This window comes from Mirounga angustirostris, unplaced genomic scaffold (genome assembly GCF_029215605.1).
Source record: "Mirounga angustirostris isolate CCGP_5_RB_7025 unplaced genomic scaffold, mMirAng1.0.hap1 SCAF_8, whole genome shotgun sequence".
Classification (NCBI taxonomy): domain Eukaryota; kingdom Metazoa; phylum Chordata; class Mammalia; order Carnivora; family Phocidae; genus Mirounga; species Mirounga angustirostris.
In genome coordinates, this window is record NW_026991716.1 from 81,407,667 (window position 1) to 81,425,182 (window position 17,516).

The following is a 17,516-nucleotide window of genomic DNA, read 5'->3' on the forward strand; positions in this document are numbered from 1 at the left end:
AAAAAAAAAAAAACCTCAAGCTTCTCAGAGAGTTCTTAGTAATAAGTCAACACACATACTGCATACATACAAAAACAAAAACAAGAAACCTTTTTTATTGATCTCTGACAGTCCAGGAGGTTGGGAAATAAGAATAGAATTATTTACCCCTGCCCCCGCACACCACAGACGAAATCAAGTCTGCAATGTATTCAGTGACAGAGATATCTCATTTACTGTACATATTCTGGGAAGGCGCACATCGTATTTGAATCTACTAAAGTTTTTTTTTTTAGGGGGAAAGGAAATAGAGGAGAATGGGTTGCCACATTCCCTTTAATAAGGGAAGGGTAAAATTGTAATTTTAAGTCCTGAAAACGATAAAGAAATGGTAGCTAATTTTAATAGCATGTTTCCAATGCCAGTTATTATTCTTCTTAACATGTATTAACTCATTTAATCCTTAACACAGCACCATGAGTTAGGCATGTTTGTTATTATTGGGCTACTAAGGCACAGAGAATAACTCACCTGAGATCATGCAAGATTCACACCCAGAGTTCCTGCTTCAACTACATCATGTATTGTTTGTCATCCATCATGGTTCATTCTGCTGCTTCTCATTTCATAATCTAGCCTGAGACTATCATATCATTCTGTTTAAACTGTTTCTTATCAATTGTCATTGCAGTTAGTTTGCTATATTTTATGTGTAACTTTAATGAGAGAAATGCATTTATAAGGAATGGAACACAAGTTTTCATATTAAAGAAAAACTTCAAGTTTGCCAGATTTGCCCTTGAACTTTTGATGCACTCAAAAGTAAGTTGCAGAAAAGTCCTCTTAATACAAAATTAAGTACAAGGATGAAGAGTCAGAGTCAGTCTAATAGTGACTGTTCACCATCTGGCTATTCCATCAAAAGAGTAACACTGAAAAACCACACAGGAAATAAATTAATGTTTTTTGTTTCTGCCAAAGAGTGGGTACCTAAGAAACCAAAGAAATGGAATCACTAAGTGATAGGAAAATTCCAACAGTCTATGTTTACCATTGGTATGAACTTATGATTGTTTAAAGCAATACTATTCTCTCATCTACATACTCATTGTTGGCTGTCTCACTACAAGAATACCTAATAGTGACTGAAAATACTTGAAGAATAGACTGAAAAATGATGAGTGATGCTGTAATTGCCAGCTCTTGGTGTAGCCTAGAGTTAACAGCGAGCACATATACCTTATTTGTGCCTTTCCTCCCAACTAAGGGAATAGCACGTTTTGGATTACCACTCTCTATTTATCTCTTAAACCACCCTGTCTCAATTTTGATGTTGTGATTATATCATAGTGTGGTATCTACCTTAAGTACGTGGTTCCTGGCATTACTTGGGGAAACAGAAATGACTGTATAATTATTTGGTGTAGAAGACAAAAGCCCTCAAGGGAATTTTATGAAGGAATTTAAAGTTAAAGATGTGGAGAAATATGATTATCTCATCATCAAGAAGTTAGTTAAATTGTGGTTAAAGAGCAACGCAGAGCAGTTCTATTAACACAGACAAAAAGGTTAGTGAAATCACTACACAAAAATTGGCAGAGCAGGCACAGTGCTGATACTGGATCAGTACTAAGCAGCGGGGCCAATCAAACAGCCTCCTTTGGCTCCCGTGTGTAGGTCCAGGCTCTATCTCAGAGGCTGAGGCTGCTAGGCTGCAGGGTTGAATTCAGTTGCTAGGTAGAGTTTGGGACCAAGTGTGTGTGTGTGTGTGTGTGTGTGTGTGTGTGTGTGCGCGCGCGCACGCATGTAAAAGAGAAATATGAACGGTGACTTTGTAGTAGTATATGATTCTAAGTTATACCCCAATTTAGTTTTAAATCATATAAAAGTTTTGAGGGGCACCTGGGTGGCTCAGTCGGTTAAGCATCTGCCTTCAGCTCAGGTCATGATCCCAGGGTCCTGGGATCGAGCCCCGCATCGGGCTCCCTGCTCCGCGGGAAGCCTGCTTCTCCCTCTCCCACTCCCCCTGCCTGTGTTCCCTCTCTCGCTGTGTCTCTCTATCAAATAAATAAATAAAATATTTAAAAATAAATAAATAAAATAAATAAAAGTTTTGATATTTGGAAAAGAAAACAAAAGCAGCAAATCTAGTTTTCCTTAAACCAGTTGCATACAGATGCCACAGATTTTTGAGGGAGAAATGAAGAGTCTGTAGCTAACTAACTTGATTTATTGGCCCAAAATATTAAAGTTCTGGTGAGAGGGGTGATAATTTGAGGGAGCTATAGACTCCTTTGAACTCTGGGAATAAGGTCTCCTGCAGCAGGCTTAATTCACCCTTGCCTGTTACTTTTCTTCTGAACCTTACTATTATTCCTTTTGTCTCTCTAAAGATGTAAAGCAAAGGGGAAAAAGGAGAAGATGCTTCCTTCCAAGTGGGGAGCCTCTGTCCTCTGAGAACCAGTCCTCTAGAGAAAAATTCAAGAGGCTAATTCTCTTTAGCAACAGATGAAAAAAAAAAAAAAAAAAAACCCTTGTGTCATATTTTTGTACTTAATGTGTATAGTTCTCCCTAAATCTTGTGAAGAACCATAGATTCAAACTAATGGTATTACCCCGAAAGACTAAATATATACTTTGATAAATTTAGGACTTTGTGTTACATTTCTTATCACAGAGGAATTTGCTTTGGTAGGCAATTTATAAAATGTATGAATATATGGGTCTAAGCCAAAAATACTAATCAATAAAACTCAACAGGGTACAATTTTCATAATTACAAGCTGTACTAAGCAGTAGAGCAAGATTTAAGGTAGAGTCTTGTTACTTTATGATAAATGCATACCCTTCAGTTGTCTTTTAGATAGCATAAATATCAGTTACCACAGGGTAAATTTTCTTTAAGCTTTGTTTAGAGACAATACAATTGGACATTGTGCTTCTTAGACATTTTCAGAAAGGATTTAAGAAAATTATTTTCTTGTTGTAAAATTCTATGTCTTTTGTTAGATAATTCTGGGAATAAGAAAAGGTGAATTAGAGTCTACAGTGGTGCCACAGAGGACTGTCTGGAGATTTCTGAGATTTTGAGGGAGAGTGGACAAAAGCCAGAACTACAGCATTGACAGTGACTGTCATGCAGTGATGGTTTGGGGTTAGATAAACCTCCCTGAGGGGGAACTGTGTACCCCTGAAATGTAGGAGGCAAGCCTAGCATGGTACCTATCCTAGCAGAAATGCAGATGCCTTCCTCCCTCAACTTTTCATAGTAATACAAATTTGTTTAATCTTTTTTCATAGTACAGTTTACCAACGATACCAACACATACACTATATATATAATCCTTCACCTAGAAATCCCCCTTTAGGAATTTATCCAAGCAAATAGATTAGGGAAACACAGGCAGTAAAAAAGACACAAATACATGTGGTGATAGGTCCAAGCCAGGACTGGAGTTCTCAGTTTCTCTTCCATCTTGTAGAATACGGATAGCTCTTGTCTACAGCCTGATCGTTTCATTACTGTTACATAATGGTGCATGTGTGATGTCTGGTTATTTCTTCTTATAAATTGTGGAAAAATAGTAAGATCCTTCCAGTGGCTTAGTAAGAAATTATATCCAGAACCCAGATGTTAAATATGGGTTGTTAAAGGCATTAGAAAAGTTACTATAAAAGATAATTACCCCAGAATTTTATCATTACCTGGTTTGGAGGCTGAAATGTTGGAAAGCCACACTTAAGGTTTCCCATAATCTTGTAGATTTTCAATCTTTAAACTAATCACCTGGTGACAACTTTAAACTAATCACCACTGATCTAAGCTTCTCTCTCATGAGGACCTTGCGAAACAGAAGAGTCCTGATTGATTACCCAAGCCTGTTTTTTTTTTTATTTATTACAATGAATCTTTCCAGCTCTTTTTTTTAAAAGATTTTTTTTAATTTATTTATTTGAGAGAGAGAGAATGAGAGAGAGCACATGAGAGGGGGGAGGGTCAGAGGGAGAAGCAGACCCCCCGCCGAGCAGGGAGCCCGATGCGGGACTCAGTCCAGGGACTCTAGGATCATGACCTGAGCCGAAGGCAGTCGCTTAACCAACTGAGCCACCCAGGCGTCCGAATCTTTCCAGCTCTTGCAGATAACTGTTACTTATAAAAGACCTATTTGTCAAAGTATTTATTTTTTCCCAAGGGACATAAAAGCAGTCCTGTATGGTCATACATGAAAATGTTAAAAACAAAAAATAAACACTTAATATCAGTTTAGCATTGTTTAATATATAAAAATTACAGTCATGATAGCTATGAAAACAATGATGACAATAATAACAGTTAATATTTATTGAACATTCATTTTATGACCATGCAAAGGTACTCTTTTAATGGTTTTACATACAATAACATTGAATCTTTATGGGAAATCCTTGAGGTTGGTATTATAACTATCTCTATTTTACAGTGTTTGAGACCAACCAGATTTGATCCCATGTAATCTGACTTTAAAACCAGGATTTCCGGAGGGGTAGACGAACCATGAGAAACGATGGACTCTGAAAAACAAACAGGGTTCTAGAGGGGAGGGGGGTGGGAGGATGGGTTAGCCTGGTGGTGGGTATTGAGGAGGGCACATTCTGCATGGAGCACTGGGTGTTATGCACAATGAATCATGGAACACTTCATCTAAAACTAATGATGTAATGTATGGGGATTAACATAAGAATAAAAAAAATAAAAATAAAAAATAAATAATGAAAAAAAATAAAAAATAAAAAAATAAAACCAGGATTTCTCAGAGGTGCCTGGGTGGCTCAGTCGGTTAAGCATCTGACTCTTGATTTTGGCTCAGGTTATGATCTCAGTGTTCTGAGGTTGAGCCCTGTGTCATGATCCACCCTAAGCTGGTTGTGGAGCCTGCTTAAGATTCTCTCCCTCTCCCCCTGCCCCTCCCCTCCTAAAAAAACAAAACAAAACAGGACTTCATATTACTCCATTCATTATTAAAGGAGTTCACATTTTTTTCCTTTCTTTCATTCTTTCATTTTATATAGATTATTATAGAGAGAGATAGATTATATAGATTATTGTCATATATAAAATTATTATATATATAATGTATATATAATTGTATATATGTATGGATATGTACATACATTGAAAGTCAGGGGATATTTATGAAAATGTTAACGATGTTTATGATGAAGATTTGGGGGACTTTTTGGTTTTCATTGTGCATATCTTTCTACATTATTTGCAATTTTAACAAGACAATATATTATTTTTTATAAAAATTATTCTGAAAACTAAAATATATAATTATGTGGAAAATATTTGAAATATATTGTTTAAAAAAGTAGGTTTCCAAATTGGTATGCACTTATGATGATATTTTTGCACTCTTAAGCCTACACATACACCCACACCCATAACCACACTCACAGGTAAAATGTTGGAAGTATGTCAAAATATTGGTTATAATTATCTGTGGGTGATGAAATTATGTGTAGTTTCAGTATTCTTTTTGGTAAAATGTGCTTTATTATTTTACTACAAATTAACATATATCATTCTGTAATGGGAATTAAAGCCACTAAAAATAAACCTTAAAGAAGAAAAAGAGAGGGAAGTGACAAAACAGCAAGGGAGAGCATGGGAGGTGGAGTTGGAAGCATCTGGAGTATAAAATCTAGTTCTGTTGTCACTTTTTAATGGCTGTCACTCACCTACATAAACCTCAAATTCCTTATTTGGTAAGAAATGTATAGGAGTAACATTCACTTTATATGATTACTTTGTAAATCAAATTAAATAATTTACATGAAATATATTCATTAAAATGAATTCAAATCCTAAGAATTACTCTTCTGTTTAGCCTAAAGAAACAATATAACATGATTCCTAGTGGGAAAAAAAAAAAAAGTTGTGGTTCAGGGTAACATTGAAAAATTATAGAACTAGATCTACTTATCTACTAATTTGACCATGTGTTCTTATCTAACTAGCCTTTTTGGTGGTCTTCCCATTTTGTCTTAAACTTTTTCACCTTTGAGCAATTGGTTTCAGAAAAATTGACAAATTCAAGGTTTGCCCTTCTTCTGACTCAATGAAACAGCATAATAGCAGTTTCTGTTATACCTAGGGTTTTATGCTGTAGAGCACTGCCTTTCTGCTTGTGCTCCCAGAGCAGAGACCCCACAGGTGGTATAGGGAATGACCACTCTGCAGATGCCTACATAACAGATGCTTTTTCAAGCTCTGTATAAGTCCAGGCTCTTTAAAGTATCTAGGCCAGACTGCCTTATGCAATTGTGTGTCTATTGGAGAGGCTCTTATAACTTCATCTGTTTTAGTCTGTGTTTAAACAACGTTGCTGATCTCTGGAATGTGTAACATGAAAATGCTGACTTTCTCTTGTATCTTTCAGATGTAATCAACTGACCAACTAATCAAGCAAACACCAAAACAAGTTTGATTTCTCTGTTAGTAACTTTTTGGTGTCTTATTAGTCTGTCTCTACTACTGACCCATGTCATCACGATGGACATGCCACTCTCTTAGCGCTGCTTTTTACCTACATTAGAGCATTCTTTGTGATTGATTTTTAAAGTTCACTCTTTTTTTTTCCCCCCTCTCTGAGATTATATTCTTTGATCTCTGAGGGCAAATGCAATATCCAAAACGTGTTCCGGCTTTTCCCTGTTCTAAAATTCAGAGGTCTCATTAGGCCTTTTATTCAATCCATCCTAACTGAGAATAATCTCACTTCAGCCTTGAGTCTATTCTGGGGAAATAATTTAAAGTGATTCATCTGTGCCACATGTATGCGGCGCCCGGCTTTGGATAAATAGAGAATAGTGACACAGTTTTGAGTAAAATTATATAATTGAGTTTGATGGATCAGTTTTATCTCAATGTCATATTTATGTTAAGTACTGAAAATGTTTGTCATAGAAATGATGAGGTAGAATAGAAATAACATTGGAACAGTCATAATGTTGGCTATGAGACATCAGTATTAGACTCCATTTCTAAATTATCTTTTGTGGATCAAATAAGATGACATGTTTGAAAATGTTTTCCCAAAAATAAAGGTTTCAGTAAATGTAAGTTAATTTTAAACTTATTATGCCTAAATGCAAATAACCACTGCAAAGATTTTCTGGTATGTTAGATGAGTTGGGATTTGGAGACCAAATATCATCATCAACATCATCATCATTACCATTGTTACCATCCCGATGTTAACAATAACAACTATAAGTATTGAGTGAGGATAACTATGTGCTATAAATGGTATCTGATATTTGAAAAATATCTCTGGGGCGCCTGGGTGGCTCAGTCGTTAAGCGTTTGCCTTCGGCTCAGGTCATGATCCTGGGGTCCTGGGATCGAGCCCCGCATCGGCCTCCCTGCTCGGCGGGAAGCCTGCTCCTCCCTCTCCCTCTCCCCCTGCTTGTGATCCTGCTCTCACTGTGTCTCTCTTGTCAAATAAATAAATAAAATCTTTAAAAAAAAAAGAAAAGAAAAATATCTCTAATCTTCTGAACTTGAAAGGAGGGTGGCTTGAGTAGCACCCACAAAGCCAGTGAATGACAGACACTAAAATATAATTCCAAAGCAGGCAGGTTCTCATCTGGAATCATAAGGTGCCTGGAATGATAACACGGATTTGTTGGTTTTCCTTACAAATGTAATGGTTTGTTCAAAACATATGTAGATAAAAGGCAAGCGATTGGAGAGTACTTCTAGATCTGCTATTTGGGATTCTGCATCCACAAGCTGTCCACCCATTCTCTGAAGGATGACTCATCCTTCTGCCATGATCTCAGCTTGGGTACTTGGGATGCATGCATTACTTGGTACAGGAATCACCCAACTGGACTTGAAGGGCCCAACCATGGCTAAGGATGCAAGTTACTCAAGAATTAACTTCTCCATTGTCTTACAGCTTATTTTTAATAATTGAGTTAGTTTGAAATTGGATTTTATCATTTGACTTCTCAGCCTATCAACACTACAGGACTCCTTTAATGTTTTAACCTTCAACATCTAGTTTTGCTAAGGCCAATATTGGCAACTGTACCTGGTATAGATTTATGTGAACATTCTCCTGCCATTTATGCCATAATTATTGTGGAAGATTGCCTTCACAATCTCCAGAACAATCTCCATAGCTTTCTATCACCATTATTTCAGGAAAAATGTAATCTTTCAGAATTTCATTCCTGACTTTGTAATTTATGAGAAACATTAATTTCTCTACCTTCAAGGTTCACATGTATAAAATGTAGGTAATATTATTGTACTGAAGCTTTCTTTAAATGAGATAATATATGCAGACTACCAAAAGAATGCTTCATACATATATACATGCTCATTAAATTATAATTTCCTTCCTATTTTCATCCACCTAGGATGAATCAACCTTTGGAGAACACATGGGCAATAAAAGACTGTGTACGGTTGTATACATGCATGATTTTTTAAAAAAGTACAGTAATTTTATATGTGTAACACATCAATCTCATACAACCATTTTTCTTAAGGAAAAAAAACAGAAAATATAGTTTAAGTTTAATATGAAGTGAGGATATACATAACGAAATGTCCCTAAGAATGAAGGCTTATTAAAACTAGGTCTTGTCTGAGCCCTCTCTAGAGGTTTGGAAATCAAGCATAGCTTCACTTTATCCCTTTTAACTACATCCACTTAATTTCTGTATTAAGTAGTTCTGCTCCATTTGACCCAGGGACTCTTAACCCTTATTTCAATTCTTCCCACTTTAAGTGGAGAATAATAATAACATCTTTCTTACCCCTCAGAGGGTTGTTGTGAGGAGGAAAATGAGAATGAATGAAAGTGAAAGAACATTAACAAGCTGAAAATGTTGAAATAAATATGTTAGGATTATTCTGTTAGGAGCTACCTTGAGTGGATAGTTTCTTTACTCAGAGATTTCAGGGTCTAAAAAGCTGAGGCAAAGATTAGTATATATATCACACAAATTTATGTTTGCTACTTTTCCTGGGCACATTGTTAGAATACTAGGTCTCCCTTAATTGTGATGGAGTGACTAAGTCATAATCAGGAGAGTATGAGCAGAATGATATATTTGATTCCTAGACTTTGCCCATAAAAACCCCCCATGTAGACTCCTCTATTGTTTGTTGTTGTTGTTTCTTCAAAATGCGAGAATGGAGACAAACTGCAAGGTGATTCTGGGCACTCTTTGTCCAAAGTGGCAAAGTCTCTGTCTGCATGGTTCCATGAATGACTACAAGGAGGAGAGATGCATCCTTGACATATGAGGAAAAAATTAATTTCTACTGCATGTAAGCCCTTACACAGATTTGAGTCAATTTGTTAGTACAGCCAAAATAAGTCTAACCAAGCTTGAAATTTACTCTAATCATGTTGAGAATAACCTACTTCCACATATTTTGATTCACTTAAGTCCTTCTAACGAACACTTTAAAATTAAAACATTTGCTACAATCGAAATAGGACATTTGCTGCCAACAAAGCCACACAAATATTTTTCAGTACTCCTAAATGGGATCTGTAGATCTTAATAATTCCTATAATGCTAATAAAGTTTTACAAGGTTGTCATGATGATGATTTTTCATATTTTATGTAAAGTATCATTATGTTGCCAGGCTTTTAGTTCATATTCATTAAATAGTGGCTTAGTATGAATGGAATTCATTGGGTTTTTCAACCTTTCAAAGGATATACTGATGATAATAATTTATTACTAATAAAAATTGCTACATGTTTGGCATATTTTTAGAATTTACATGCATTTTCTCACTTAATTCACGTAACAACCTTCAGGGTAAATACTATTATCACTCCCATTTTACAGACAAGGTAACAGAATAGCTAAGAGGTTAAGCAACTTGCCAAAGGTCACACACAATATTTGTGAAGATGAACTCGTTTATGCTGCAGTAAACAAACACAAATTTCAGGGGCTTGACAAAACAAGTTTCTTCCTAGGACTACATATTAGTAGGTTTGCAGGGAGGAATCCATGCTGACTATTGTTGCTCAGGGACCCAAGCTGACCAAGTCCTCCGTTGGACAATACCTCCCCCTCTTACTCTGACAAGAGGAAATGAACATGACACATCAGGCACTGGATCTAAAGCTTCTTTCCAGACATGACATATGTTTCTCTTTTCACATTTGGATTAAAGCATGTCACAGGGTACACCAACTTTTAAAGAGGTATGATCCTACCATATAACCAAAAGGAAGAGACATGAATTCTTATGAATGACCTTAATATCTAAAGGTTACAGCTAGTAAGTAGTGGAGGCAAGGATGCAAACTCAGGCAGTCTGGCTACAAAGTTAGGACTTTTAACCACTAACATTAGCACTGGGTATAATGAAATGAGATTCAAGTGAGGACTCAGTAGGTATTATCCTCCTGACAGGAACCTGGTAATTTCTTTGTGACTGGGTACCATGGAAAGATGACCCCAGCTCATATGGGTTTCATCATTATCCTCTATACCTTGAGGAGTTAGGGCTGGTGGCATCCAGGGCCCCTTTGTCCTCCTGTCAAACATCTAAGAATGCAACTATACACTGAGCGTCTTTTCCAGAAATCCTTCTGCTGTTGGTTTTGTAGAATGTTTATCCCTGAATCTTACCATAACAACCTGGTTCTAATTCATATCCTTCCTATGCTAGTTGGCTAAATGACAAGGTCACCTTGCTTTTGCACAATGCATTGCAAATTATAGTGTTTTTTTTTTTTCCACAATCCCATTTCCTACCATATCCACAAGTTTTGAAGGTGTGGGGGAAAGTAATTTAGAAGGTATCAGAAAGCAGCTTTTCAATTTTCCCAGTGTCCTGCATAGCATTTCTCACTAAGAGATTTCCTCCTTATCCAGGGGTTTGCGTTTCATGGTTTTAGTCACTCACAGATAACCATGGTGTACAAGCAGATGACCTTCCTTATGATGAATCAAATCATCAGAAGGTCAATAGTAGCCTAATGATAGGCCACAGTGCCTATCTTACGCACCTCACTATCTCATCACTAAGGCTTTCTCCTCCACACTTCCTTGCAAACAAAACAAAACAAGCAAATAAATCCCCAAAACACAACATTAAAATGTTGGAATTTTAAAAGACATAATCCTACAAAAGCAAAGAAAATAAAATAGGGCTAATCATTTTTTTTTATTTTTTATTCCTTACTTTTTGTTGGCCTGTTTAGCATTGTGTGTATAATTTGAAACATTCTGACATTGTAAACACAATCTAGATAGTGAATTCTATCCCTTGTATGCCTTTGTAATCCCTCTTCCTCATCTCCCTGCTACCAACAGCCTCTGCCTATCTTTAGCAACCATTGACCTGTTTTCTGTCATTAGTTTGCATTTTCTAGAAATTTATATAAATTGAATGATATAATATTGGTTTTATCTGTTTTGTTTTTTGTTTTGTTTTTTTTTTTTTTTACTCAGCATAAGAGATTCACACATAATTAATTCTTTTAATTGCTAAGTAGTAATCCAATGTGTGGATATAACACAATTTATCCCTTGACTACTTGACAGATATTTCAGTTGTTTCTAGATTCAGGCTTTTACAAATTAAGTAGCTACTAACACAGATGCATGAGATTTAGTGTAGATTTGTGCTTTCCTTTCTCCTGAATAGATACCTAGGGATAGAATGGCTGGGTTATCTGGCAGTTGAATGTTTAACAATTTAAGAAGATGCCAAACTTTTCTAAAGTGATTGGACCATTTTCATTCTCATCAGTAGGATAAGAGAGCTCAAGTTGTTCCCCATCCTTGACAACACTTGGCAGAATCAGACATTACATTTTACTCATTTTAATAAATATATACTGGAATCTGATTATGATTTTAACTTGCATTTTCCTAGTGACTAATGATGTCAAGTATCATTTCATGTGGTTATTTGCCTTCCATATATATTTTTTTGTGAAGTGCTGGCTCAAAATTTTTCCCAATTTTTTAAATTAGATTGCTTGTGTTATTACTGAGTTTGAGATTCTCTCTTTTCTTTCTCTCTTTCCATATATATTTTATTTATGTATCTCTTATTATATGTGATACATTTTATCAATATTTTTCTTTTAAGGATCATGCTTTTGGTGTCATCCACAAGCACTCTTTGTTTAACCCAAGTCTCTTATGTAATCTTCCATTATTTTTATAGTATTATATTTTACCTTTAGGTCTATTATTTATTTTGAATATTTTATATGGTGCAAGGTAAGGAGAAAAGTTTATCTTTTTGCATATGTATATTTAAAAATCTCAGCATCAAGTGTTGAAACTATTCTCTCTTCACTGATCATCTTTGTAACTGTATCAAAAATCAGTTGTTTATGTGTGTGGGTCTATTTGTAGACTCTGTTTTGTTTCATTGACTTAGTGTCTCTCTTTTGTCTTTACCATGAAGTTTTTATTATCTGTAGCTTTATAATAAGTCTTGAAATCAGTTATTGTTAGCCCTTCAACTCTGTGCTTTTTCAGATATGTTTTGGCTATTCTAAACCCTCTGCTTTTCTGTATGAATTTTAGAATCAGCAAGTCAGTTTCCATTAAAACCAACACAAAAACAAAAAAGCCTAATGATTTTTAATTTGAGATACATGTTTAATGGATAGATCAATTTGGGAGCCTTCCCATCTTAACAATACTGGATCTTCTGATCATAAACAGGGTAAAGCTCTCCATGCATTTAGTTATGTTTCGATTTGGTAGTTTTCAGTGTCTTTTGTCAGATGTGTCTATACTTCATGTTTTTGATTCTATAATATATGTATTATTGTTTTCTTTGCAATTTTTGTTTGATCATTGGTAGTATATAGAAACCTGATTGATTTTTGAATTGATCTTGCATTTCTATATAGCTGAATTTATTATTACTCTCTTCAATGAATTTTAGCCACTTTGGTCTCCTCAGAATCTCAGCTCTGTCTCCTCAACTCAGAGGTCCACCTGGCTCATCTGGTTTTAACCTCTCTGGGATATATGTGTGTGAGTGTGTGTGTGTGTGTGTGTAAAATTTAGCAGAAGAGAGAAAGCTGAAGTTTATGCTTATGAAAATGGGAGTAGAGGGGCACCTGGGTGGCTCAGTCGTTAAGCGTCTGCTTTTGGCTCAGGTCATGATCCCAGGGTCCTGGGATCGAGCCCCGCATTGGGCTCCCTGCCCCGTGGGAAGCCTGCATCTCCCTCTCCCACTCCCCCTGCTTGTGTTCCCTCTCTCGCTGTCTCTCTCTCTGTCAAATAAATAAATAAATAAACTTAAAAAAAAAAAAGAAAATGGGAGTAGGTATATGGGAGAGACAATCAAGGCTATTATCACTTGCTTACATTATTTTTTCTAGAATGGCTAGAGGATTTGGTGAAACCGGATGCTTTTGAAGATGACTTGCTTTTGAGGGTGGTGTTAAAAATGCAGAATTCATTGAAAATTCTTACAAGGAACGATGATCAAACCCAGACAAATAGGAGACTGCTGCTCAGAATCATAGTGAAAGGACTTCCTGTGACTGGTGTCCGTACAGTGCAGATCAGGGAAAGAAGGCAAAGGACTCCAGGAAAGGGAGGTCACCAGGGATAGGAAATAAAAGCACTTGACAGATTAGCTATGTGTTTTACTGGCTTATAAGGAAATTTATAGTTTGCAGGATACTTGGGAATGAATTAATGGTAGGTACTCAGAAATCTAAGCAAATGAAATGAGTAAATTAGCAACTTCAGGGAAAACTAAAAGTTGTACAAGAATGAAAATGTAATCTCTGTGATCACTTAATAAGACCGAAGATTTACATAATATGATGTCGTTAGGAATACTGACCTACCAAAAAAAAAAAACTAAATAGCATTGGTTGGGAGGGCCTGAGTAGATGCATGCATGTGTGCCTATGCAATGAAAGCGCTAATCCTCCTCTCTTTGTAACAGGTAAGAAATACCATGTACTGGGGCGCCTGGGTGGCTCAGTCATTAAGCATCTGTCTTCGGCTCAGGTCGTGATCCCAGGGTGCTGGGATCGAGCCCCGCATCGGGCTCCCTGCTCGGCGGGAAGCCTGCTTCTCCCTTTCCTGCTCCCCCTGCTTGTGTTCCCTCTCTCATTGTGTCTCTCTCTGTCAAATAAATAAATAAAATCTTTTAAAAAAATACCATGTACTTAAAAACTAAGAAAGAACAGTATGGGTAGGCTTTGTTTTATTTTTAGAAATACATAGCTAAATGACAGGAGAAAAGAGAAAATTAAAAGAGGTTGCTTTGAGTCATTAAGAATCAGATGAATAGTAGTGACCATAAGGCTGCTGGTTATTATCATTGTTTGTAGGTCTCCACACATGTATTACTTTGGTGAAAGTAAAAATAAATCATAACAAAATTTATTTCAATATCAACACTTACATTTAGCAGCTTCAGTGTGTCTGGTTAAGAACTAAGAACCTGTAGACAGACTGCCTGGTTTAGAATCGCAGATCCTCCAATGACTGAGTTACATTTGAATGTGTTACTTCATCTATTGATGCCTCGATTTTGTGATCTGCAAAATGGAAATAGTAGCTATATCTGCCTCATAAGACTGTTAAGGGAATGAAGTAAGGTAACATTTGTGAAGTGCTTAGTATCGGGGCTGGCACATAGTATGTGCTATCTTGTGGTCTATTATAGCAAAAACAAAACAAAACAAGGACATTGATGTAGAAATGTTACCTAGGCTTCATTTTAAAATCTTTACTGAAGAACCAATGCCAAGAACATGGAAACGTTTGCACTGATTCTGGATTTAAAATATTCAAAGATTAAAGAAAGTAAAAGTTATTTTTGATGCTCTTAGATCCGCTTACATTTTTTTTTACTTGCACATTACTCAGATTCTGATTGCCCATTTTATTCAAAATATATTCATTCAAGAATTTTTTTCGAAGCACTCAAAACCCTGCAATACAATTTTTCAAAAACAGCAGTGTGGAGGAACAGCCGGCCTGGCCAACCTTCCTGGCCTAGTTGTAAGCCTGAGTCTGAGATGGATTATCAGAAGAAAAGTTGGCCTACTTTGAATCTTTAGATAGAAGGAGTTTGTTAGAGCAAAAATGGCCCTGAAGGACATTACTGGTGTAAAGAATAGTTCATTCCAGTTTCCACTTATTTGTCAGGCACTAGGGAAAATATAAACTATATTAGCCTCAAGGCAAGAGCTTATCCTATGGAAGCACTGCAAAATTATTCCAAAATATGTATTAAAACCAGCAACAAAACAAAATAAGCCCTTTTTCCTATCTTTTCCTTGTTTTAGTAACCTTTCTGGGATTTGTTTGTTGTGAATATATATTGCTATGAAGAATTCAGTATTATAAAAGGAACACAATTATCCTGAGGAAAATATTTTTCATTAGCTCAGGAAAAAAAAAATTTAAAGAGCAAAATACAAGGAAAACTTGAGACTACCTACTTTTAAACTACTTGGCATATCAGGATCTCCTCAAGGGCAGTTACTTTGACTTTATGTGTGTGCCTCTGTCCAGGACACTTTCATTGTTCAGTGAACGTTTATTTCATTGAGTTAAATGCTGGTTAAAATTTTTTTTCTGCCATTTTATTTTCACTGTAACTCAGAGTCTGTCTTGATGAATATTCAGTTTATTCATAGTATTGTACCATAAAGGTCACCATGACAGGGCAATAGAGAAAATATGAATATAGGAACTTGAAGATGAGTTGATTCATTTCACAAAGGTAAACATGAAATGCTGCATAACTGTCTGCTTTTAATTAGCTTGTCAAAAGATTTTCACAAAGATCTCCAGTGGATTACTGAACAAACCTGGATACAGATTACTTTTATTGAATCACTTATTGTCTTTCATAGCTTTTAATAGAATTGATCTAATCATGCTCATCCTATTCTCTTATCAATTTCACACTCCTCTTTTATTTGCATTTGTAACTATAAGGTTTTGTAGAGATAATTTTACCTTCTCCATGTTTGCTGTGCTACTCTCAGCTTGAACACGCACTTTAGATCTCTCCTGATATTTTTATTTGGGTCTGAGACTGATGTTTCTAGTAGTGTTTATATTCTTATTTCTTTCTCTTGCTTTTTGATAAACAGTTTTTTATAGCACTCATCTCCTTCTTACATCTACTATTATAACAAAATAAAGAGATGGTCATTTTTTAAAAGAAACTCCAGAAGATAATGTCTTCAGTATAATATCCAATTTCCTTGGTGTTCTCTTTCTCATAGATTTTTTCCATCCCCCTCTTCCTCATTACAAATAAGAACAAAATGTTTCTGAAATTAGCAAGTTATCTACAGAATGAGATGATCTGATACAAATCAATTTTCATCTTCACAGTATTAAATGAATTAATTCACCAAGGTAGCTTGCAAGATAATGAAAGCAAAATGCAAGCAAAGAAATTGAATGACCTTTAACAAGCCTCAAATAGAATTAAATGTCAATGTCCTTAAAAGAAGTTCCCTCTGTTTATTTCTGGTAGCTACATGTTATGTTGTAGCCTAGCCATAGGATGATGGAGAGTTGTTCTGTGATACTGATAACTTGTATTTAATTTCTAGTGAAAATTTACTATTCCTAGCAGGACCACAATGTATTTTTTTTACTTTAGTAATTCCTTTCTCTTGAACCTCTCAAAATATTTCATTGTTTTCTCTGAGAGAGAAACTATTTTATCAAGTATTGCCTTTACTTGACATATATTAAAACTGAATATTTAAGTCAAAGTTGGTGATAGCATGTGATACAGGTATTTTACAAATGTCACAAAATTTAGAGGTATTTTTCTGACCAAAAGTCAGAGTAGACAAGCTGTTAAAGTGCTGAGCAACTCAAGTGCAATTGTCCACATCAAAATGAAGATATAAAAGATTCAAACTCTTAAGAATCAAATCAAAAAGATAAGGAAGAAGAGAAATAAATAGAAGTAGAAATAATTAACAACAATAATAATAATAAACCTAGACTTTGTGTTTAATGAATAAAGTCAAGCCAGATTCTAACATCAAATTGTTAATACTCATACTCCAGCATATTATAATTGATTGCATATTCTACAGTATGTGAATTTAATTATAACTCCACCAGTCAATTTTATTTTGCATTTGGAAATTTATATATCACTCTTTGCTGGTGCCTCATTTTCAATTATAAAGAGGTGGGACAAAGAAATGGGAAAAACTCAAGCTAGTACGTCTCAAAATCATGCCAATATAAAAGGATTTCTTATGTACTGCTGATCTGGGTACATAGAAATATAACAAATGCCTCTAGGTAACATAGATTGCCAATGGAAGGAACTTGAACCAGTGTGTTGATCCCTATTTCAGAGCACTAGCTAGGTGTTATGCACAACAGTAGAAGAACCAACTGTTTTCAGTATAAAAAATAGGAAGAGAAGCATAGAGAATCAGGTTTTGAGCCACTGGATATGATGAGCATAATATTGTGCTTTTCAATGCAGAGACAGTTCTAATTTTTTCTAGGATCTGA